Below are 24800 nucleotides of genomic sequence, written 5' to 3' on the forward strand. Positions count from 1 at the left end.
TGATCCCAAGGATTTGTTGAAGTTTGGAGAGCGTGATATCCGTACTTTATCAAACTTTCAGATTATCATAGAGAATGAATTATTTGAGGCTACCGCAAAAGCTTTCACTGGTATGGTAGCTATAATTATTGACAAGAAGTTGTCGGCAGGGGATTTTGACCAAGCAGACGTACATCTCGTAGAGAAACGTTGAGGAGAACAGAAAACAATAAACCAAGGGGGAGATTGTTGGGCTATTTAGTTGTTTATGCTTTGCTTTGAATGTATTATATTGTTCTCGATTTTGGACCGAAATTACCTAGTGATTTCGATGGGCTTAATGTGTTTTTGGTGGGCTTATTATGTATGGGCTTTAGGTTATCGGTTTAGTATATATATAGTGTGTGTATATTCGTTCAAGGCTAGTGGTTTTTGGTGAACACTAGGGATTCATGGCTGAAGAGTGATTGAGTGTACTTGACAATTATTCAATAGAATTATGTGTATTCATATTTTTGAAACTATTCTTGATATATTGAATTGATTGTTTCGCAGCATTTTTTGATTAAGATTCCGCATTAAATCAAACAATTGCATTGATACTTTGATAGATCCGAGTTCAGGGACTTACATTTATAATTCTATTTAGAGATATAATTCTAAAAAACATAATTTTAATCTTTACAAAATATGACGGTGGTCTTTATAAAAAAAGATAAAGTAAATAATCAATCATCTACTAAATTAATTGAGACATATATATATTTAGACACGCTGAATTTAAAACATACATTGTTTGAAAATAAAAAATGTTTTACAATACAAGTACTTTATGTTCTAAGAATAAATAATAAACTGAACTCCGATAGTGAAGTTCCAACTTGCTCATTTGTAAATATTTACAAATATTAGATTAACATAAAATATCAAGTACTTGAGTGTTAATGAAAAGTACAAATTCTATCTAGTAGATACCTGAATGACTGGTATGGAAGTCTTACTCAGATAAGAGGGACAGTTCCTCTTCAAGTGTCATGTTTCACTAGAGTAGAAACAAGATCCATATATGCACATTTCTAGATTTCTTCAGCCTAAAGATATTACTTTCCCTAAACTTTGGGCCTCTTAGAGTACACAAGATGACTCTCTTCAGCTTTACATTCTTGCTTTGTTTGAACTGGCTCAAACCAAATATCATTGTATTGTTGGAATATCTACTTAACCTATCGGAACATGTGATATACACCTAAGTTATCCAAGACTTCCTCGAATTCAGGAATAACTATTCCCAGTATGATTTTAGAAACATCTACATTATCACAGTGATGCCTCCACCAGGTATCATGTTCAAGTCTTCTTCTCAAAGTAGGTGGTTTAAGAATGTAACGCCCACAAGATAGGGCTAGATGATTAAAAAATAATAGGATAATTAATAGTCACAACAATAATCAGACATTGTCAATGAATGATTATTTACAGAAAGTAATCTAAACAAAAGTCATAGTATTCCTTAAACCGTGAGCATACACATAGAGAACGTCCCAATCTGACTTCGTAAGAGAAAGTTATGATTTTTCGAAGTTTTAGCGCAATAGTAAAAGGCTCAAAAACCAAAATAGAGATCAGTTGATTGTTAGTAAAAACAATCTAAATGAGAGTTAAAGATCTCTTCCATATGGTTCCGTTGATATGAAGACAGTTGAAAACAGATATTATATGAGAAAGTTATGAATTTTTAACGGACTTTAACAGTCTAAGCTTGTTAAAAAAAATAGCTTTAAAAATAAATTCAAGGTTAGCCGACGGAGTCTAAATGAAAGTTGTAGATCTCGTTGAGAGCTTTCCGGAGATATAAAGAACATAAAAACGGAACTCATATGAAGAAGATATGATTTTCCGAAGTTTTCCGAGAAGCGCCACGTGCAGTTGGGTTGCATGGCGCGCACCTTCTAGAAGGTGGGGCGCAGACCACCATATTTGCGACACATGGCAGAAAAAATAGGAGGAGCAACGTCTCAGGTGTGCACGACGCACACACTAGGCGTGACGTGCAATTGTGCTATAAATAGGCTTCGACTGTTCATTTGCTTCCTCACTCCCTATCCTCTACTCCACCGAATTCTTCTTGATTTTAGCCCATTCCACTTAGTTTTAGGCTTCAGGAAACCCCTGGGATCCTTGAAGTGGTAGTAGCTATCAAGTAGAAGCCCTACGGTGTCAGATAGCCTGTGAATAGAAGCTCCTAGATCAGAATTTTGTCCGCATAGTGCCCAACTTTTCGCTAAATCATTTGTAAGTTAAGCTACACTCTATCGTTTTTCAGTGTAACTTATATTTATGTTCATAATTAATTATTATGAACCTATAAAAGATTTATCAGTAATCCCATGTCGTTATACTGCTTGATCTACTTACGGGAGTGATGTCTAGGCTGGATTTAGTGAGGTGTTTAAAGTGGGATTTTCAAATAGTATACTCTGTATACCAAACAGACCCTATCTCCGATATGATCCTACCTGGTTATTCCTTATTTAGATATTGATGTAGACATTGAGATTTTCAAGGAATCTAGACTATAATCATTATAGTCACCAGTATTATGAAACTAGACTAAGGCTTAATACTTTTTACGTCTAGGTCTCTTCGGAAGGGTGTAGCGAAGCACTGTCAAAATCGACAGTCACCCTTTTTATCAAGTGAGTGCATAGTCCATTTCATGAACATAATTTAATATGAGTATTAAATTAAAATATTAAATATCCGCTGGAAGTCGTATGTGAATTATGTTCTTATTGCCTGGTTTATATGTTAGGATATATATTGTGCTATGTACGAAGCAAATATGATTATATTTTATGTTAGGATTAAATAGATAACATCATATAATAATATTAAAGGTAGCATTGCTAAGATGATGAAAGAATAATAATACCTAATGCTCTGTAGGGATTATTAATACACTATAATTTGGATGTGTCACCCAAGAATAGAGTTGGTATTAAGGTTGGTTACATACACTATAATCTAGTCTAGGGATAAACTTAGACTCATGGAGGATACCTAGCTCAATTAAGTTTGATATTAGGTAGTCTCATTAAGAGAATGTTCGTAACCTAGGAACGGAGAGTAAAGTTATGTTCCATGAAACTATCAGGTGTTGATGTATGATAGCTCCATATGGGATGACCAGAAACGGTGGGTCCCGATCAGGCAATTATTAGCGGTGTGTCCGGTCGCCCCAAAGATTAGGTGACAACACTAGATCATTCTAGACAGTCTTGTGAATTACATTGCTAGTTTGAGCTCATTACTATGACAACTATCAATTACGGATCGAACAAAGTCAACAAGTCAACCAAGTCAACTTGACTAGTAATAAGAATTTAGGATAAATACTATGTTCATAATGTTCCTAATGTACATTTTACGAATATTAATATAAAGTGTGTTGCTTTTCAATAATTATTGAATAAAAATCCTATGTAGGATTAACAACGCGAAATTCGATAATTCAAGTATATATTATTTTGGCAAAAATAATATTCATAACACAATGTGCAAATATATTTGATGATATTAAGGTTTTTATAATAATTTGAATTCTTATGACTCAAATTAAGTAATTATACACTATTATACCACACTTTTTATAAAAATAGCACTATTTTTATAAAAAGTGCCAACATTTTAGAAAAAATAAAGAGGGTAGACTTACTCCTAACTAGACTTGATGTTTCCCCCTTTTCCCAACACCATCTTTATCCAACATACATCCAAGTATTACACCACATGCAACCAAGCAACCATCATCTCACCCCATCCCACCCCACCCTCTCCCCTCTCTCTCTTAAGTTGTGGCCGAGAGGTCCCAACCCCCCACATCTTCATCTTCCTTCACTTTTCTCTCAAGAAACAAGCTCAAGTCCTCCATAGATTAATTCTTTCAAGTTGTCCTTAAGTATTTGGTAAGCATTTTCTTCCTAATCTAGTGTTTCTACACATTTATAGCCAAGTTTCAACCCATTTACACACATTATCATGTGTTAAAATCCATAGGGTAATACCATCTTCAAGTGTTATTCAACCACCTTCAAGTGTTCTAAGCTTGAGGATCTTCATCTTCATCTCTTTATCCAACCACAAACACAATCAAGGTGAGTTCATACCACATATTTTCGAGATTTTCATGCTTTAGGGGGGGGGGGAATACAAGAAAATTTTGAATAATAACACAAATGTTTGCATGTTTCATTTCTATGTTGTGAATATAGCATTATTTGCATGAAATATGGTTATTACTAGTTTTTAGAACATTTTATTTGTGGTATGATAGTTTGAGATGCAAAACTAAGAAAAACAAACATAAACCATGTTATTTGTTCATAAGAAAAAGTTATAACAACAAAGCTACAAAGACTAAGATTTATATGGACAAAATATGGTTTTTTTAGCAAAAATGGTTATAACCTAGTTATTATACCATTTTTGTGGGGTATAACCCAAAATATGTTGTTTTGGACATGTATTTTGAAACTAGACAAAAATATCAAGGAGTTAGCTTTACAAAATAGAAAACTCAAAAATCTATCATTTTAAGTAAAAATGGATTTTCAAAAAAAAATGGTCATAACAAGTTTATGGCATCATTTTTGTGGGTTTTGACTAAAACCATATGTTTTTAAATATATAAAGTTAACTTGAGTTAAATACCCCAAAAAGGTATAAATAAGTTTCACAAAGTTATATTTTACTAGTTACTGGTAAATGTCGTTAAAAATGGCCAAAAACTAGAAATTGGTTTTATCATGCTAAATGTTCTTATACTTGTGGTAGATGTAAATTTATATGATATAATCTTTTAAATCATCTAGACATGTTAACTTATATGTATTTATATATATGATTATATAAATGGACTTAACAAAACATTCATAATAAACTATAATTGGTATAGTTTATGGGTCACAAATACTACTTTATCATTTTGTACGAAACATATAATTATTTAAAGGTATAATTATTTTACACTATGTATTTACTATGGAAATGCAATATTCCCACTTACAAAAGGGTTTTCATTACACCATACGTAAACCTGTTAATACAATTTTGGGAGTCAGTCTTCACGTACCTATTAGAGTACCAACAAAAGTCCTGTATTATAACCAGAATCTCCCATAAGAGAGTGTGATACTTGTGTATATATCTATACGGGACTGACAATCTCGCACCTAAGTTGCTAGCTACAGTTAGACCGGCAGGTATAGGGTGACAAATGTCTAATATTTCGACGCACGAAGAACGTCGTAACAGGCCATCTATGTCTTTTATCACAATTATAATTACTCACATGGGGTATTAACAATACATTCGGTTTACGGGGCTAACATACATTCAAATGGTTTTATATAATGATAAAACTACATGATACTATTTTCCAGTAAAGCACTACTTACATTTTTGGTCTTAGGGATTAAGAGTTACAGCTCATTTTTAAAGAAAATATTGGATTTTCTGAAAGCGCACTCTATCATTTTACAAGGAAAAGTTACAGATTTTTCTCATACAAAACTCTTATGAACTAACCAACTTAATTATTGACACTTTTTCAAAACTACTTGTATTCTCAGGAATTCAGTAAGCAGGTAATCAAAGGGTTTTTGTGGATGGGGCGTTACAGCGTCATGTTAATTATTTTTGTCTTATGTATTCGGTATTTAATCAAACAATGTTTTGGATACAATGTAATCTTCTTATTTATAATTATGATGGTTGTACGGATTTGATCACTATTATTCATTATGTTATGATATTGTACATGAAGTCATCCACCCTCATACGCTTCCGCCATTCTGGTTTGGGGGTGTGACAGATTGGTATCAGAGCTAGGGCACGAGTCGATGTGTTCGATAGGGACGTCGAACCCTATAATAGGGGTGAAGGTGGGTTGCACATGATCCCACATCGACTTGGAAGGAGAACGAAACATTTCCTTATAAGGGGCATGGATACCTTCCTTGTCACAACGCGTTTTAAAGACGTGAGGGCAGCAGATCCCATAAGAACTTTGCAGTTAAGCGTGCTCAGGCAGGAGTAGTACCGGGATGGGTGACCCCCTGAGAAGTCCTCGTGTCGAGTGGCCCAAAGCGGACAATATTGTGATACGTGCCTGAGGGGGATGTTCCAAATGGCATCAGAGCATTGTTTATAGTGAACTAAGTATATCAAATCATGTAAGATATACGAATATAAATACAATGAGGCTAAAACACTCTGACTAAAACATTTTGCATAAGAATTCTTTTAAAATATAATGATATTTTAGTAAAGTATAAGTACATACCTACATACTAGAACAGTGTCATAACAAGAACAATACAAAAGTAATAAGATAAGTTGAACACTACGAGTAGGCCTAGGTGGTATGTAATTATATATTGGATAAATATAGCCTGATCAACTATATTTATCCGAGATGTGATTAACATGTGCTTGGGAATAGTCGTAGTGAACAACAAGTCTAAAACTTACCAACACCCCATACAAAGAAACTCTAGAATCAAACATAAAGTTTAAAATACTATAGGAGTATTTTATGATACTATAGAACCATACACCTAGATTCCATATGTGTCTCTTATACCTCTATTCTTGCACAGACGACATAGCCGGATTTCGCCACGAAGACCCCTACTACCCTGCCACGGAAGCCAACGGATGGATCGAGGAGGAGCCAGAAGAGGTTCATGAGGAGGATCCAGACTAGGATCCTGAAGAGTACCAAGAGATGAATTACGAGGAGGAGGATTATGAGGAGGGATCAGACGAGGAGGAAGGCGTTGGGGAGATCATTAATGAACCTTACCCTATCAGGAGCAGGCATGAGCCCCTTTCACCTCCCTCCATCCAGGATGCGCCCCACAATGGGCAACCCAGCTGCATGCATGGGATAGAGAAGACGGTTGACGATCCACATTCGGCATGCACCCACTACACCATGCTCCGAGCCCCAACACCCCCTGGATTGAGCACTACCTCAGATTGTACCACGAGTGGCCCGCTTGGACAGTCAGGTTCAGGCTCTCCATCACGAGGTAAGGGAGATTGGTGGCGAAGCCCGAAACGCGACGGTGCGAATTCAACGCATCCACGAGGAACAAGGACACCATACAGATGTCGTGTTGAACCTACAAGCGGAGCAGGAGAACATTACTGACCGCCTACACTCCTTAGAGGAGGATATGGCCGCCGTGAGACAACAAATCCTTGCAGCTGAAGCTAGGGCGGTCACAGCGGAACAGAGAGCGGAGGAGGCCACTCGCGAGATGTGTGAGATGACGGGGCACCTTGTGCGTCATTTTGGTATATGATTGACTAGTCTAGCCTAGTGAGTTAGTGATTATACTACTCACATATTGTGTTAGGCTTATTGTACTTCCTTATGTCAAGTAGTAGTGAAACAAAATCTATGTATGCCTTCCAAGAAGATTGAAACTCAAGTCAATGGAATATTCCTAGCTTATTGAATATGTGAAGAGTGTGCATTTTGTATAAGATACTTACTACTACTACTACCACTTACTAACCTAAGTACATCTATGACGATATTGGTCAAGACATTGGGAATCATACAACAAGAATAACACGACATACTTATGGCATACGACTAGTAACAATTTTAGTTGCTTGCAAATTGTTTCAAACTTTAATACTTGGAACATAGTCATGCCACCCAGGCAAAGCGCAAGATTCCGTTTAGGACCAACCCCAATACAAACACAACCCCCAACACGAACTCGAATACCAACATCAATGGACGCGACTGCAATCGAAGAAATGATCGCACAAAGGGGTGGCGACTGTCGTAGCAAACTTTAATACCGAAAGGCATGAAGGATCAGGACACAATAACCACAAATCTTACAGTGACAGCCGAGGAAACTCCCAGATTTGCTCATACAAGGAATTTTCCAACTGTAAACCCAAAAACTTATATGGCAACGGGGGTGTAACATCCCGATTTTCAAGGCCAAAAATTTCATTTTTAATTACGAGACTTGTAAAAAAATTTACTGAAAAACATCATGGATTCATATCGTTTCATAAAACATAGTCACGTGTCTCAAACCATATCATCAAAATAGTAATAATGTCATAGTACAATCCCATGGATCTCAAAATGCGGAAATCATATGTGCGCGATGCGCTGCTACCGTGGCGGCTCCTTCCCCTTCGCTAAAGAGGTACCTAAAACAAAACTGAAAACTGTAAGCATGAAGCTTAGTGAGTTCCCCCCATCATACCACATACCATACTATAAACATATTGTCAGGCATATCTGGGTGCCCGGCCTACCCTACTAGGCATACCGGGGTGCCTAACCTACCCCTGTCAGACATACCGGGGTGTCCGACCTACCCCCCCCCGGTTTATCTCAACCGGTTACGGGGACTATTTCACCCCCTACTACTACCACATAATAACATAACATAATCATACTGTCTAGCATAGTTGGGTACTATACTACCCCTTCGGCCCTATCGACCGGTAACCGGGGACTATTCCCCTTACTACCACTATCACATAACATCATATTATAGTAGCATCTAACACACATCAGATAGTGGAAAACCCAAGTAATTATCACAAAGACAACTACTCAACAAACAATCCCTACTAGTGGGTCGGCATTGTGGCCGTAGACCCACTTCTATTGGAAGGTAACTCACCTCAATGTCGTAAAGTGTCTGAACTGTCCTTGCTGCCGGAATCAACCCCTCTCAGATCCTACACATACCAATCTTCCTTAATTACCATTGCCTAGTCAACTCTGGTCAGAGTCAAAGTCAAGGTGAACACCTTGGTCAAACTCAACTCTAGGTCAAAGTCAACATCCAGTTGACTCAACTCACCGAATTGGCCCCACAAGTCGTCGAGTTCCGAAATCATGAAAACGCCAAGACTTCGACCCTACCCGCCAAGCCTTACAAGGGCTCACCGAGTTCTCCTTTTAATAAAGTCGGGACCTTCTACAACTGACTCGCCGAGTTCATCCTTGAACTCGTCGAGTTCATCTTCATCCGAGTTAAGGTGTTTAGTCCTTGACTCGCTGCGTTCATCCTTGAACTCGTCGAGTTCATCTTCATATGGTTGGGATATTGCCTTGAACTCGCCGAGTTCATCCTTGAACTCGTCGAGTACGTTGATCTTCAGGTCCATAATGAACCCAACTGGCTGAGTCTTCTTCCAACTCAACACACTACTCGATATCAGAAGGGGTTTTAGGAAAAAATGCGACCTGACTCGCCGAGTCACATAAGCGACTCGCCGAGTCCCTCAATGTCCAAAACTATTCAGTCGATTTCAGATGGTCCTAACACATCCAAAACATAGATTTGACCTCCTAGGGTCCATATTACACGTAAAGCTACGAACTTGACGCTCATGCATGGGGTTTTTGGCTCAAAAGGCTCTAAAATGAGGTTTATATGATGCATGGGACTCCCATGGACATAAAGTTAGCACCTTTATGCCATGGGAACCCTCAATGGTTACAGATCTGAAGTCATACCCCCTTAGAACCACAAAATCCTGAAAATGGCTCTACTAAAACTTAGAAAAGGTAGACACTTGTCCTAACTAGAGATCTAAGAGATAAATGGTCAAGGTTGAAGCTTTTTACCTTGAATGAGCTGGAAATGAAGCAAAATCTCTAGATCTACTTGCTCCTTCTAGCACCACCAAGCTTCCACTTCTTTCTTCAAGCTTCAAACAACCACAAACACACAAAAATGGCTCAAGAACACTCCAAATGCTTTAGGGTTTCGAGTTAGGGCTTTTCTGGACTGTGAGAGACGATTGAGGCTGAAATGGGACAAGATAATGTGCTTAAATATGGTGCAAACCCTAAATATTAGGGTTTCATCCAGGCAGTCCTACTCGTCGAGTCGGGCTCCCGACTCATCGACTAGGTTACTTAAAACCCGCGTCCAAAATCCAATCTACTCGACGAGTTAGGCCTCCAACTCGTCGAGTCCCAGTGTAAAAATGCAAATACTTATATTTAAAATACGTACCGGAAACCGGGCGTTACAAATCTCCCCCACTTATTTTAGACTTCGTCCTCGAAGTCTGCTGCTGCATCTGGAAAAAGCTCGGGGTAGTGCTCCCTCATCTCGTCCTCCAGCTCCCAAGTACATTCTGAACACTTACGGTGCTGCCATTGCACCTTCACCAGCTCGACCCTCTTGTCCTCAGATCCTTCGACTTCCTGTCGAGGATAGCTACTGGTCGCTCAATGTAGTTCAGGCTGTCATCCACCTGAATATCCTCCAGAGGCACCACTGCAGAGTCGTCTACCAAGCACTTCCACAGCTGGGAGACGTGAAAGGTACTATGAATCTGGCTAAGCTCGGCTGGCAGATCCAGCCTATATGCCACCTTGCCCACCCGGGCTGCAACCCTGAAAGGACCGATGTACCTGGGGCCCAACTTGCCCCACTTCCTGAACCAGATGACACCTTTCCAAGGTGACACCTTCAGGAGGACCATATCCCCGACCTGGAACTCCAGGTCCGAACAACGCTTGTCGGCATAACTTTTCTGCCGACTCTGAGCAGTCTGAAGCCTGTTCCGGACCTGTTGAATCATCTCCGTCGTCTTGAGTACCACTTCGGTACTCCCGATGACTCTCTGCCCAATCTCACTCCAGCAAATCGGGGTCCTGCACTTCCTCCCGTATAACATCTCGAAGGGAGGATGGTCGTTACTCGCGTGGTAACTATTATTGTAGGAAAACTCTGCCAACGGAAGGTAGGTATCCCAGCTACCACCAAAGTCTAAAACGCATGCCCGCAACATATCTTCTAAAGACTGGTTGGTCTGCTCGCTATGACCATCCATGTGAGGGTGACAAGCGATGCTAAAGTGCAGACGAGTACCCAACTCGTCGTGGAATTTCTTCCAGAATCTGGAAGTGAACCGCACATCTCTGTCAGAAATCACGGAGATTGGCACTCCCTGTCGAGCTACTACCTCTCGGATATAGATATCGTCCGGTTTCTCGGCTGAGATGCTCTCTTGGATCGGTATGAAATGAGCACTCTTGCTCAACCGATCCACGATGACCCAAATCGAATCCACCCCTCGTATGGTCCTGGGAAGCTTTGTGATGAAATACATAGTAATATCTTCCCATTTCCACATAGGGATGTCCAATGGCTACGTCTTGCAGTGAGGCCTCTGGTGCTCGGCCTTGACCTTCCTGCAGGTCATGCATCTCTCGACGTACCAGGCTACATCCCGCTTCATGCAGGGCCACCAATAATCAGGACGAAGATCTTTGTACATCTTCGTCACTCCGGGATGAATCGAGAATCGGGATTTGTGCGCGTCCTCCATCAAAATTTGGCGCACCCCTCCATGATATGGAACCCACACTCTACGGTGTAGTGTCAACAACCCACAGCTATCGTAGTCGAAGGAGGAAACTTTTCCTACAATACGCTCGCTCTTCCGATGTTCCTCCTTCATAGCCTCCTGCTGGGCCTCTCGGATCTGCTGCAGAAGCAGAGTCACCACTGTCATTCGCAAGCAAATGTCTTTGATCGGGGCTGCCTTTTATAGTCGAGTTCATACAGGGACTCTTCGAGTTCATGCAACTCGTCGATTCCATACATGGACTCGTCGAGTTCAGCAGTCAGATAGCCAGATTTTTCATTTCTTGATCTTTTGGCAGTTCACTTTTGTATCTATTCAATAGAAAAACGACCTAGGCTTTGATACCACTGATGGGTTATGGGCATAACATCATTCCTATGGTGTACATGAAACCCTAATTGCTTTGGATCTAAGTTTTTCTCTATTTAGCATACAACTATGAACACAAAAGCAATAACCGTATGAACTAGCATACACAATTCGAAATTGACATATAAACTAGGGTTAGAAGCTTACCCTTTCTTGTTATGTAGCAATAACAAGTATAATCCTTCTTGATCTTGACTTCTAAAAGCCTAGTGCCCCAAGTGTTGCACCTCTAATGGAGTCACAAACACCCAATGCAACAATATGACTTGGAGAGGGAAGGATTTCAGCTAGGGTTCCTTAGAAGACATGCATGGCTGAAAATCCTTAGTGAGAGCGTCTTTATATAGTTGTGGCTGCTAGGGTTTTCAGGTGGAAACCCTAATACCTTACTTAGGCAACAAGCAGCCCATTGACACTCCTTAAGAGGCCTTGGACGAAATCTATAGGGCCTCATATAGGATTTCGTCCACTCCATAATTAAGGAGTCCAATCAGCCCAGTTCTGCAACTATCAATGATTTGCAGAATAGTCCTTCAATTATTTATCAGTTCCTTTAATCCCAAAATGAATATCAAATTAATTTCTGATTAATCACTAGTTAATATATATGATTTCCGAATAATATATTAATCTTGTAATATATTAATAAAACCATTTTGAGTACCAATTTATTATTCATATAATAAATCCTACTCTCTCTCCTCTTCTCATCCTATCAAGTTGCATGAGTGAAGGCAACCCAAAAGGACCATGCTCATAATCAAATCAAGTACATACCAAAAAATAGTTATGGGCTTAAACACCTAATCCAACAGTAAGTTCGTCGTAGCGTCCGACTTTAGATTGAAGGAAGAGTTAGTTAAAGCGATCGATTGAAGTATCACAGTCACCGTAACCTGTAGCTAGAAGTGTTACATGCTAGAATGTGATTGTATAACGTTAGAACATGAAGGAAGGTATCCTTTGTGTTAATATTATAACTAAAAAAGACCTGAGTCTAACCATTGTACCATCGATGAGAGGTCATTAAGGACATGACCCATCGATCTGTTACTATGGTCAAACTAAGGACCTTAACTTAGGTTAGGAAAGAGCAGGAGCTTCCTATGAAGATTGAATCTAGAAGGAAGATAGATGTAGCACCGTCAGCGATCAAGAAGTCTAAGAGTTAGAAACTCAATAGAAAAGAAACATTAGATGTTACGATTACCACCTATGATGGAAAGTTAATATGCAGAGTCATTATACAAGCTCTGTTTTGTTGATGATTCCGGAACGTAATCATCCTAAGGGGGGAGATAACTGTAACGCCTGCAAGATAGGGCTAGATGATTAAAGAATAATAGGATAATCAGACATTATCAAATAAGGATTATTTAGGAAAAATAATGTATAGGAAAGTTGTGGTAGTCGTTAAACCATGAGCGTACATATAGAGAACGTCCCAATCTGACTTCGTAAGAGGAAGTTAGGATTTTTTGAAGTTTCAGCGCAGTAGTATAAGGCTCAGAAACCGAAGTAAAGATCGGTTGATTGTTAGGAAAAGCAATCTAAAAACGAGAGTTGAAGATCTCGTCCATATGGTTCCGTTGATATAAAGATAGTAAAAAACATATATCTTATGAGAAAGTTATGAGTTTTTAACGGACTTTAAACGTCTAAGCCTCTTAAAAATAAAGTCAAATTAGCCGACAAAGTCTAAACGAAAGTTGTAGATCTCGTCAATAGCTTTTCGAGGATATAAAGAACGTCGAAATCAGATCTCATATGAAGAAGATACGATTTTCTAGAAGTGTTCTTGAGAAGCATCACACGAAAGGTAGGTTACACAGCACACACCTTCTGGAAGGTTGGGCATGGACCACCATATTTGCGACATGTGGCAGAAAAATGGGAGGAGAAACGTCTCAGGTGTGCGCGGCACGTACACTAGGCACGAAAAGTAATTGTGCTATAAATAGGCTTCGGCTGCTCATTTTCTTTCTCACTCCCCATCCTCCTCTCTACTGAATTCCTCTTGATTTTAGCCCATTCCACTTAGTTTTAGGATTCGATAAAGCCCTACGATCCCTAAAGTGGTAGTAGCTATCAAGTAGAAGACCTGTGGTGTCACATAGTCGGTGAGTAGAAGCTCCCGGATCAGAATTATGCCCGCATAGTTCCCAACTTTTCGCTAAATCATTTGTAAGTTAAGCTACACTCTATCGTTTCTCAGTGTAACTTATATATATTGTCGTAATTCGTTATTATGAACCTATACATAGGATTTATCAGTAATCCCATATCATTATAATGATTAATCTACTGATGGGAGTGATGTCTAGGTTGGATTTAGTGAGGTGTTTAAAGTGGGATTTCCAAACCGTATCTTTGTATACCAAACAGAACCTACCTCCGATATGATCCTACCTAGTTATTCCTTATTTAGATCTTGATGTAGACATTGGGATTATCAAGGAATCTAGACTATAATCATTATAGTCACCGGGATTATGAGACTAGACTAAGGCTTAGTGCTTTTTATGTCTAGGTCTCTTCGGAAGGATGTAGCGAAGCGCTATCAAAATCATCAGTCACCCTTTTTATCAAGTGAGTACATAGTCCCTTTCATGAACATGATTTAATATGAGTATTAAATTAAAATATTAAATATATGTTGGAAGTCGAAGGTGAATTATGTGCTTATTGCCTGGATTATAAGTTAGGATATATATTGTGCTATGTGCGAACTAGATATGGATCTATTTTATGTTAGGATTAAATAGATAACATCATATAAAAGTATTAAAGGTAGCATTTCTAAGATGATAAAAGAATAATAATACCTAATGCTCTATATGGATTATAAATACACTAGAATTAGGTTAGTGTCACCCAAGAATAGAGTTGGGATTAAGGTTGGTTACAGACACTATAATCTAGTCTAGGGATAAACTTAGACTCATGGAAGATACCTAGCTCAGTTAAGTTTGATATTAGGTAGTCTCATTAGGAGAATGTGTGTAAGCTTGGAACGGAGAGTAAAGTTCTGTTTCATAAGACTATCAGGTGTTGATGTACGGTAGCTCCGTATGGGATGACCGGAAATGGTGGGTCCCGATCAGGCAACTATTAGCGGTATGTTTTGTCACCCCAAAGAGTAGGTGACAACACTTAATTATTCTAGATGGTCTTGTGAATTATGTTGCTAGTGTGATCTCATTACTCCTAGACGTAGATGAATTGGAAAACTATATTCATCAAATACTCTGACGTCCCATATGCCTTTATGACTTACACCGGCAAAGGAATCCCCTAGCTGTGTAGTCAATCTTAACGATTCATAAGGCGATGTAATTTCTCCCTGATAATCACGTCCTAGGATATGTGAGGATCGGTAGAAATGGATAGTCTAGGATCTATGAGGATCGGTAGGAATAGATATGTAGGAATGATTATTGTATGGTAACGGTTGGTTTGCAGGTCTAATAATTATGGAATATTATCAATATCGTGGGATTGAAATCCCTATGTATCTCACCAGGTTTCCCCAACCTCACCCACTCTGTTTATATGCATCACATATATCAAGACTTAAGCCACTGGAACTTGATTAGGATGTTGTGGGATTAGGAGACAACCTGCATTAGTATTCAGGACCATCAGGTCTCTATGTTGTAACCTATGTATCTGTATTGATTATAATTCCTTAGGGTTTTAAAATTTTGGAAACAAACATTTGTAATCAAAATGATCTTTTGTACTGGCATTTTCCGCAAATATAAATAAATGATTTTTAAAGCGTAAAGAAAAGTCTTAATTGGTTCTGAAAATTAGAGGATGTCACAAGGAATAGGGCCTTTAAGAATATTATTATTTCATGTGGATCAGTAAGTGAAATATTTTGCATGATTATGTGATTGGATTTTTTTTTTCATCTACAAAATTTTAACAAAATTCATATAGTATTTTCAATATTTAAATCTTTAATAAATAATATCCTTAAGTTTCCAAAAACATTAATTATCAAAGTCTAGGATCCAAGTTGCAAAACAAATAAATGGTTTGGTGAAATTCATCCCATTCATTGAATTCAACTAGGTAGATATCAAGTATCAGTTATATTCTATTATATAATTCCTAGCATTATGGGATCGATAATAAAAAAGTTCCATATATGCCTCAAATCTCTATTGTTTAGGTGACCGTTACCACAACAGATTTCCGATCAAATCATCCAGTTTGAAGAACTTGTGTAATCGACCTATAACTAGGTTATAAAAACCATGAATACACCCGACCATGAAAGGATAACACTAGCATTTATGTGACTCTTATCCCACTAGTGCATACAAGTGACGAGCGCATGTTATTCAAACATGATTGCATAGATTTGAGTTTAAATAATGGGTCTTTGATATTTTTATAATTATAGTTTAAAAAACTTATTATATCATGATTGTTGCATGCATCTAGTAAGCCATGATATACTTTTCTTTAAAATCACATTTTAACAATGTTCTTTTATAAAATCCAAATTTTATATAATCGACGCGATCAAATTTTAAATTTAATAACTAGTATTAAGTTTGGACGTTTGAGCGGTAAGACCATTTATTAAAGTTTTAATAAAACTTCCTTTTATAAAATAAGGTTTAAGTTTGATAAGTCTCTAAAATATCAATTTAAAACTTATATAATTTCAATCCCAAAGTTTACCATTAACTAGTTTTAAATGATAAAACTCAATTTATCTTTAAAACCATTTTACCATCTTATGTTAAGATAACTTTCATTAAAATCAAACTCCTTGTGATGTTATTTATGTTCAAAATATTATTTGCATGTAAAAGCTAATTTTAACAACCATAACATAATATCAACATAAATATAAACAACACAAGCATGCAAATCATATATGCATAAACCAACCATAAACTAGTGACATTTTTTGATCCATCACAAAAATTTCAAGTCCATTTGTAAGGGATATAAAGGGACCAAAAATCTTGTAATGTCTTCATGCTCCCACTTGCTTCAACGCCTTGTAGCAAGTTTATAAATATAATTTTATAATGTTCATAACACTTTAATAAAATCAAGTTTATAAACTTTCGATCTTCAAAATGGCCACGATATTCATTCCTATTATATTTTTATGAAATAAACTATTTCTAAAATTATTCTATTAGTTACAAAATAAATGAAATGAAAACTATTTGTTTAATTGTTACATATCATGAGAATAAATAAATATTACAACAATTTTAACAAATCCACACAAACACATCACAAGAGGTCCATGGCTAGTGTACGCATATCATACATATATATATACTTAAAATTATTATAAAACAACACTTTGTTTTTCTAAGACAACTTTTGGTGACAAAAAATGCTTGTAAACTTTTGTTACTAAAAAATAACAATTATAAACATTTTAAAGTTGTCAAAGAAAATATGTATGAAATTTTCTTACAAATAGAAAACCATCTAGGTTTTCCAAAAACAAAGATTATACCAAATAATCTAAATAATCTAACCAAGCTTACAAAAATAACTGTAATACCAATTGTTGTGTTTTATTCAAAATCTTTTTCCCAAAAATTCTAATAACGATAACGGAAGTTTTAAAAATATATTAAACTTGAAACTCTTTTTAAACAACTAAGGATCATTTTGCAAACCATAGAAATATTGATAACAACCATATATGGAAAATGTGTTACAAAATCTGAAGAATTTGATTCCTCTTAGGAGGTTGGAAGTTGATGAATATGGAAAAAGACTCAAATGAGAGTTTCTCTAGAAGTATCCACTAAGGAAGAGTAAACTACTTCAAGATGTTAGTCTCCACTTGTATTAAGTTGTCCTTAAGCCATTAAGAATTATACCAAATAAAAATTATGGAGAAGCAACTTATAATCCCTTGTTTCATGAACCAAATTACAAGACAAAGAGGAGTGAGTGAGGGGTTGCAAAACTCGAAATTGGCAGCCCAAAAGTTAGGAAAAGTGAGTGAAAAAACTAACTAGTTTTGCCTCATGTCTTCCTTAGATACTTCCATAAATGAACCAAGTAAAAGCTAGTCATTAAATGAAAACATGGTCCTCTTTATGACAAGCATGGGAGCAAAGATAAAAGGCCACACGCAACTTCATTTCTCCTGTTTGTGTATACGATTTTTGATAAAGAAGTCAAAACCATGGAGTGTATTTTACTTAATCTTACAACTAGCTAGTTACATGCCAACTAGATGGTTACTCAAAGTACCCATTTAATTTGTACATGACATATATATTCATACCGTATGATATTTACTAGCTTTTGTTCTCTTTATTATTGTTTTCTAGAAACAATAATTCCTAAATATGATGGTAAAATATTAGTTTCATAAAATAATGTTTTTCTAATTCAATATAATTGTTGATTATATTTATTAATAATCAAATTACTCTAATAAATAATCAATAATTATTAAGTTGATATAAGGTGTGAGCCTATAGGATCTTATATCATTAGCAAATATCATTCTATAATGACTCTTAGGCCTATAGATCTTTCAGTCAAGGCAATGGCGGTGTTTGTGACTGGTGTGACGGTCACTCTGATGGTGATGTTGGATGTTATGTTCCACCGTTTTGAAGAAGCGATGGTGATGATGAAGCTTATATATATATATATATATATATATATATATATATATATATATATATATATATATATATATATATAATATGTATGTATGTATATCGGTAAATGTTTTTTTTCTATATGGGTTTTGGTTTTAGTTTTTGTTGCTTACCGTGGTAGAAGCTAATGGTGAACAAGACATGTTCCATTGACAAACAGTTTTGTAATTGTTCCTTATTTTGTTGAACCCTCCAATCGTAATAGAAGTGTAAGCCCTGAAAAAACCAGGCAGTTTTGGTTGTGGTTATTAAATGGATGAAGTATTTAGATTTTTTAAAGTTAACTACATATGTTTGATATTGGAAATATAATGCACCCTTTTTAATCACTCATTACTTACATATATATGGTCATTAACAAGTATCGTTATTAAAGTACATTGATATATGGTAACTAAAGTGCATTGATATATAGTATGTTGCTATATTATAAATACAGTGTCAATATAGTATGTTGATATATGGTAAGCAAAGTACATTGTTATATTGTAAATATAGTATGTTGTTAAATATTGTCAATATATTATGTTACCAAATATGGTCATTTACTGAAGTTAGATATATAAGGGACATTTTATAGTGTCCTTTATCGTTATCATTTTTAAAGGTCATTGATATATGGTAAATAAAGTACATTGCTATATTGTAAATATAGTATGTTGCTAAATATTGTCAATATATGTTGCTAAATATGGTCATTAAAAGGACTTAGATATATAATGGACATTTTACAGTTTACATGATCACATTCCTTCCACTTTTAGAAATGGGAACGCTTAAAACTAGTGGGTAACATGGACCACAAGTTACCTTTTAAGGTAACCAAATTCACTTAAACTAATGGGTAACATGCACCACCAAAATACCATGCACGTCCAATCCAAACATAAAATCATAATAGCATTTTTCTCATTAAAAGATAAAAAGTCGGTCAAACAACTAAATGTACTATACAACATGAAACAATCAAATATAAATCCAAACATAACAACCAAACATAAATCCAAGCATAACAACTACACCCAAACATAAAATCAAAGTTATATCCTAGTCAATTTCCATTGGTTTATCACCAATATTTCCTTCCCTATTCTTACCCTCAACCCTCTTAGCTAGTTTCTTCTCAATAATTATTTCATATTTATTCTTTTTACATGTACCCTCTTTCCCTTTGTCAGCTTCCATTGCATGTTCTTTTGGTTTTCTCCACTACATCCTTGCCCATCCTTATCAGTTTCCATATATGCTCTTTTCCTTTTCTTTACCTTGAGTTTTGTGGGATTTTCCACTTAAGGATACATTACCTTGTTATGTGCTACTTTTTTTGCACACACTATACATTATCTTTTCCTACCTTTGATGTAGTGTGTCTTGCAATCCTTTCACTTGCATCCTTTTTTATGTCGACTGCAGGTCTACCTATCATTCTTCTCTTTAATGGTGGAAATGATGGTATGAAGTCAGTAGTTGGCCACATATTACTACCATTCATCCCATGTAATGGATACTTGTAAGTGTTCTTGCAAAAGGCTCCATAGTATACATTAGTTCCACATATGTACCAACATCTTTATTTAGATCAGAGATTGTTGCAAATGAATGCAGACATCCATAACCATTAAGTTGCCATAATCTACAAGTACACGTATTCTTATCTAGATCCAAAACATAAGCCTCTACCATATTTCTTATTTCAAACTAGTTTAAACCACTCGGTAAAACCTGTGAATACCTAATCTCATTATATTTAATTTAGTTTCTACTTACAGTAAAGATAGTCAAAGTATAGAAAATACCTTTGAGAGTTTTGCAACTCATTTAGTAGTAGTGTAATTGCTGGAAAAGGTTTATAATTAGGCAATGAACTACCCTTGATGCTCATTGAATAGTCTCTCCATTACATACAATCTAATTTCCTCTAACATTGTGATGATTGGATTTTTCCTTGCACCCTGATCACATTACTAAAGTGTAACATCTAGTTTCGGGATGTTTTTGATTTTAGGATAGTAGGTCATAATTTGATCATGTAAAGGTATTGGGCTTCAGAGGAATGAATTTTGGATCTTATTGGATGTTGATGATGTTGGTTAGGCGATTTAATCCCTTAAACTGTGCTTTGGAGCCAAAAAGGGTAAAAAGGGAAAAAGTGATATTTTGGACTCATTGCATGTATTAATGAATTAAGTTTGGTATACATTAAGCCAAAGGTAGTTGGATAGAGTTGTGGGGATTGTTAATACATTCGCATACATATAAAGACCACTAAAAACAAAGTTGAAATGAAGAAGTTATGACAGTTTGAAGCTGAAATGGAAATAGGGAAAACCCATCACCACGGCGTGGTGAGGGGTTTACCATGGCATGGTGAGTTGTGTAGCCCAATCCCATTAAATTAGGGTTTTGTTCATATACTAAGAATGCTCTTTGTTTAGAACAAAACACAATACTTACATTTTAATCCTTAATGAATGATTTGTATATGATTCTTTGTTTAAAACAAAATAAAATACAAACACTTTAATCTATAATATGACACTTACTTATTGCAATGTCATGTTTTATAACAAACTTGATTGTCAGATCTTTGGTGATCTATTCATAATATCTTCATTTTATCTTTTAAAGATAATTGAATATTTGTGTTACGATTGTTGGTGTGATGTCCTTTAAAGGAGAATTTCCCCAATTCCTCTCAAAGTAAACTGCTTTGTTTGGAAGTTGTTGAAAAATAAAATCTCATTTTCGGTGAATTTAATTCGTAGAGATACTCCCATGAACTCCTCTACATGCTGCTTTTGTAATCAGGAGGAAGAGGCCATTGATCATGTGTCTTTCAGATGCGACTATGCTATTGTGGTATGGAAATGGCTTGGTTCTTGGGCCTCATTAAGAAATGTGATATCTAAGAAGATGTTCCGAAACCCGAACCGAAAAAATCAAAAACTGAATAAGCCTTAAACTAAGAACCGAAAACCGGACCGAATACTACTATTCGGTTCTAAATGGTCCCAGTTTCGGTTTGTTTTGATTTTTCGGTTAAAAAACTCATCTCTACCTGGTGGAGTTCGTTGTTGTTAAAGGCTCCTCTTCCTAGAAAGAATTTTGCTTTCTTATGGAGTTTGATGATGTATCTACTCTCTAGTTACTTTGGAAGGCGAGAACAGGTGGTTGTTCAACAAAGATAAGATTTCTCCCCTGAAGATGACGAACGAGATTCAATTGACAACTTTTAATTGGATTAAACATATATTAAATTTGGTTTTGTTAGATTGGTCTGTGTAGATTTGTAATCCTATCACACCCTCGGCCGAGGCGGCGGAACACGCCGGGCTGTGCAACTAAGTTCATGGATCACAAGTAAACTGAATATATAGCACAAGTACAACAATAAACAAAATAGCATTTACATTCCATCTTGATGTTTGAATACAAGGTTTTTATAAATAATAATAATACATGAATTGCCTTATCTGACAAGCATATAATACAACAGCAAGTAAACTAGATCACCTATAATCAAATTCGTCATGAATGTTTCTTTAAGGATTTCCTGATAATACATGTAGTTTTGAGAGTCAACACAAGGTTGGTGAGCGTTACAGGTTTTCTGCTAACCGCAATAATGCTTTTAAAAAGTCCAACAAGTATTATCTTTGTATGTATAACGATAGTTGAAAAACAGTGTTTGCAATGAGTCTTTAAAAGCCAAATTGTATCTTTATATAAGTATATCCAGACTTAAAAACCGTGTTTGTAAAGAATCTTTGAATATCTTTGAAACCCAAATTGTATTGTTACATAAGTAATTCCATACTTAAAATAGTTTTGAAAGCAACCAAGCCCATGATTGTAGTGAGAGAGAAAGAGAGATATATATATTCTAGTTAATGCTTATAGTGAGTCCTATAACCGAGCTATATGACTGAGTGTACCCCCCTATAACTCTTCATTGGACGTTGCAGTAACGATTATAGACACTTATCACCCGCTTCGATTCATCGGTCGAGGGTTGTAGCTAGCAACCGCAGGTGGGGATGTCGACCCCGTATAAATATATACATATGTATCTCGCTCCGAAGATTAACGGTTAAAGTAGTGTGGGTATGCTAAGTGTTTAGACTCGGCTAATGAATAACGTCTCACTAAAAAGCCATTAACTAAAAAGTTTGTGAATAGCTCTCAGCCCTTAACTAAAAAGTTTATGAATAACTCTCACTAAAACCCTTGAAGCGTGAGTTTCAATCGTTTATATTCAGTTTCTTTGAGAAGCTTGTCGTGAGAAACCGCAAATCCACCATTCTTGAACTTTGAAATACTCTCGGGACCATTTCTAGTTAGTGAGAGAGAGAGAGAGATATTCTAGTTAATGCTTATAGTGAGTCCTATAACCGAGCTATATAACTGAGTGTACCCCCTACAACTCTTCGTTGGACGTTGCAGTAAGGATTATAGACACTTATCACCCGCTTCGATTGATCGGTCGAGAGTTGTAGCTAGCAACCGCAGGTGGGGATGTCGACCCCGTATAGATATATACATATGTATCTCGCTCCGAAAATTAACGGTTAAAGTAGTGTGGGTATGCTAACTGTTTAGACTCAGCTAATGAATAACGTCTCACTAAAAAGCCCTTAACTAAAAAATTTGTGAATAGCTCTCAGCCCTTAACTAAAAAGTTTATAAATAGCTCTCACTAAAACCCTTGAAGCGTGAGTTTCAATCGTTCAAATTCAGTTTCTTTGAGAAGCTTGTCGTGAGAAACCGCAAATCCACCATTCTTGAACTTTGAAATACTCTTGGGACCATTTCTTAACAAATTTTAACTATTAGGGGCTGATTTGTAACATCGCTAATGTATAAGGACTTTTTTGTAATTTCATTAAATAAATAGGACTCTTTTATAAATTTTTTTTACCAAATAAGGGGTTGTTTTAAACAAATGGATTCAAGGATTGGGGTTTGGACTGATTTTGCAAGGTATTTGTCAAATGAGGGTAACTTTTGACTAATTTAAATTCAAGTTTGATTCTTATTTGACTTTCGACTTGGTTAAAATCAAGAAAGCGTTTCGTTGAAGCCTAGAGAAATCGACAATCGACTGATCTTTACATCGAGGAACTAACGACGACAGGCGAAGGGAAACTCGAATGAACGATACGCGCCTCCGGTGTTGGTTCGAAACAGGAGGGGGAATCGAACGCAAGGCTCGATTGGGGGTTCGCCATCAACATCAGATCTAGATAATGGAACGTTCAAAGAATCTCACGATAGGGCATCGGTATTCGACTGATTGAGAAGGTGCTTGATCGAAATCAACAACAGATATGAGAAAAGGGGAAAATGACTTCGGTCCTGAGAAGAAGGAAACACGGAAACAGGCAGAAGATGGTTTTGTGATGATCGATCTATCGAGCAAGGGGGTTGAAAATGAAATCATGAAGAAAAGTGATATGAAGGCAGCAGAATCGGTTGATAACTTTGTGGGTGCTGTGAGGGGGACAGTTCCCTCCGACGATCCCCTTCGTGGGTTTCTTTGTCGTTGCCGACAGCTAGGGTCGAAGAACAAGCAGTTGTAGTAGTAGTCGAAATTTAGGGTGTGTTATTTCCTTTGGTGAATTCAACGAACAGGAGGGTGTGGGGATTCGGAAGCAGCAACGCTGCTCAGGCCATCTTCGTGGGTGCATTGAGGGCAGTTCATCGATCGGTAACAGTTCTCTTTTCTTTTCCTTTTTATTTTGACTGTACATCAATAGAGCTTAATCAATAGGTTTAGATGGGTTTTTGGGTCTGATTGTTCGACAGAAATCGATGGGAGTTTGGATTGGGTGTTTTTACAGGGAAAATGAAGAAGAATCAGTGTTTTTCTTTTTGTTTATCATGTTTGATCTTGGTTCGATACGAAGAAGGATACAGAAAGAAGAAATATGGAGTAGTTTGAGTGTTATTTTTATCATTGTAACTAGAAAGGTTACCCCGCTTCGCGGGCCAGTAGCTTTCAATGTTGTTTCCGAATTGATAAATATGACAGACATAGAAAGTGCAAGAATGAAAAGTCCGGGCTTTGCCCCGGACAAAAAATGTAAAAGTTTTGACTGCAAGGAGCAGAAGTGTGAAAATGGCTAAAGAATTAAAGGGGTAGGAATTAGCAACTTTTTAGAAAATGGATCAAAGTTGTCAAACCGTTAAAGTTTTGTGGCCAAACTTTAAATATTAAAAGGTTCCAAAAAAGTGTAAAAATATTGATTGCAAGGACCAAAAGTGTCAAAATGGGTAAAGAATAATGAACAAAGTTGCCAAAAAACATCCAAATTTAGTATTCCTAACTTCCAACAATAATAC

The 24800-nt window shown here is 36.6% G+C and overlaps 1 long non-coding RNA gene across 1 annotated transcript; it reads left to right on the plus strand.

Moving 5' to 3' along the window:
• Nucleotides 1-23537: 23537 nt before the first annotated feature.
• LOC145168985 (uncharacterized) lies at nucleotides 23538-24460 on the plus strand. The gene is made up of 2 exons (XR_013742217.1): nucleotides 23538-24165; nucleotides 24264-24460. It is a non-coding gene; the product is annotated as an uncharacterized LOC145168985 (long non-coding RNA).
• Nucleotides 24461-24800: the final 340 nt, after the last annotated feature.

The sequence above is a fragment of the Lactuca virosa genome, chromosome 4 (assembly GCF_052849685.1).
Source record: "Lactuca virosa cultivar CGN04683 chromosome 4, Lactuca_virosa_CGN04683_v6, whole genome shotgun sequence".
NCBI lineage: Eukaryota > Viridiplantae > Streptophyta > Magnoliopsida > Asterales > Asteraceae > Lactuca > Lactuca virosa.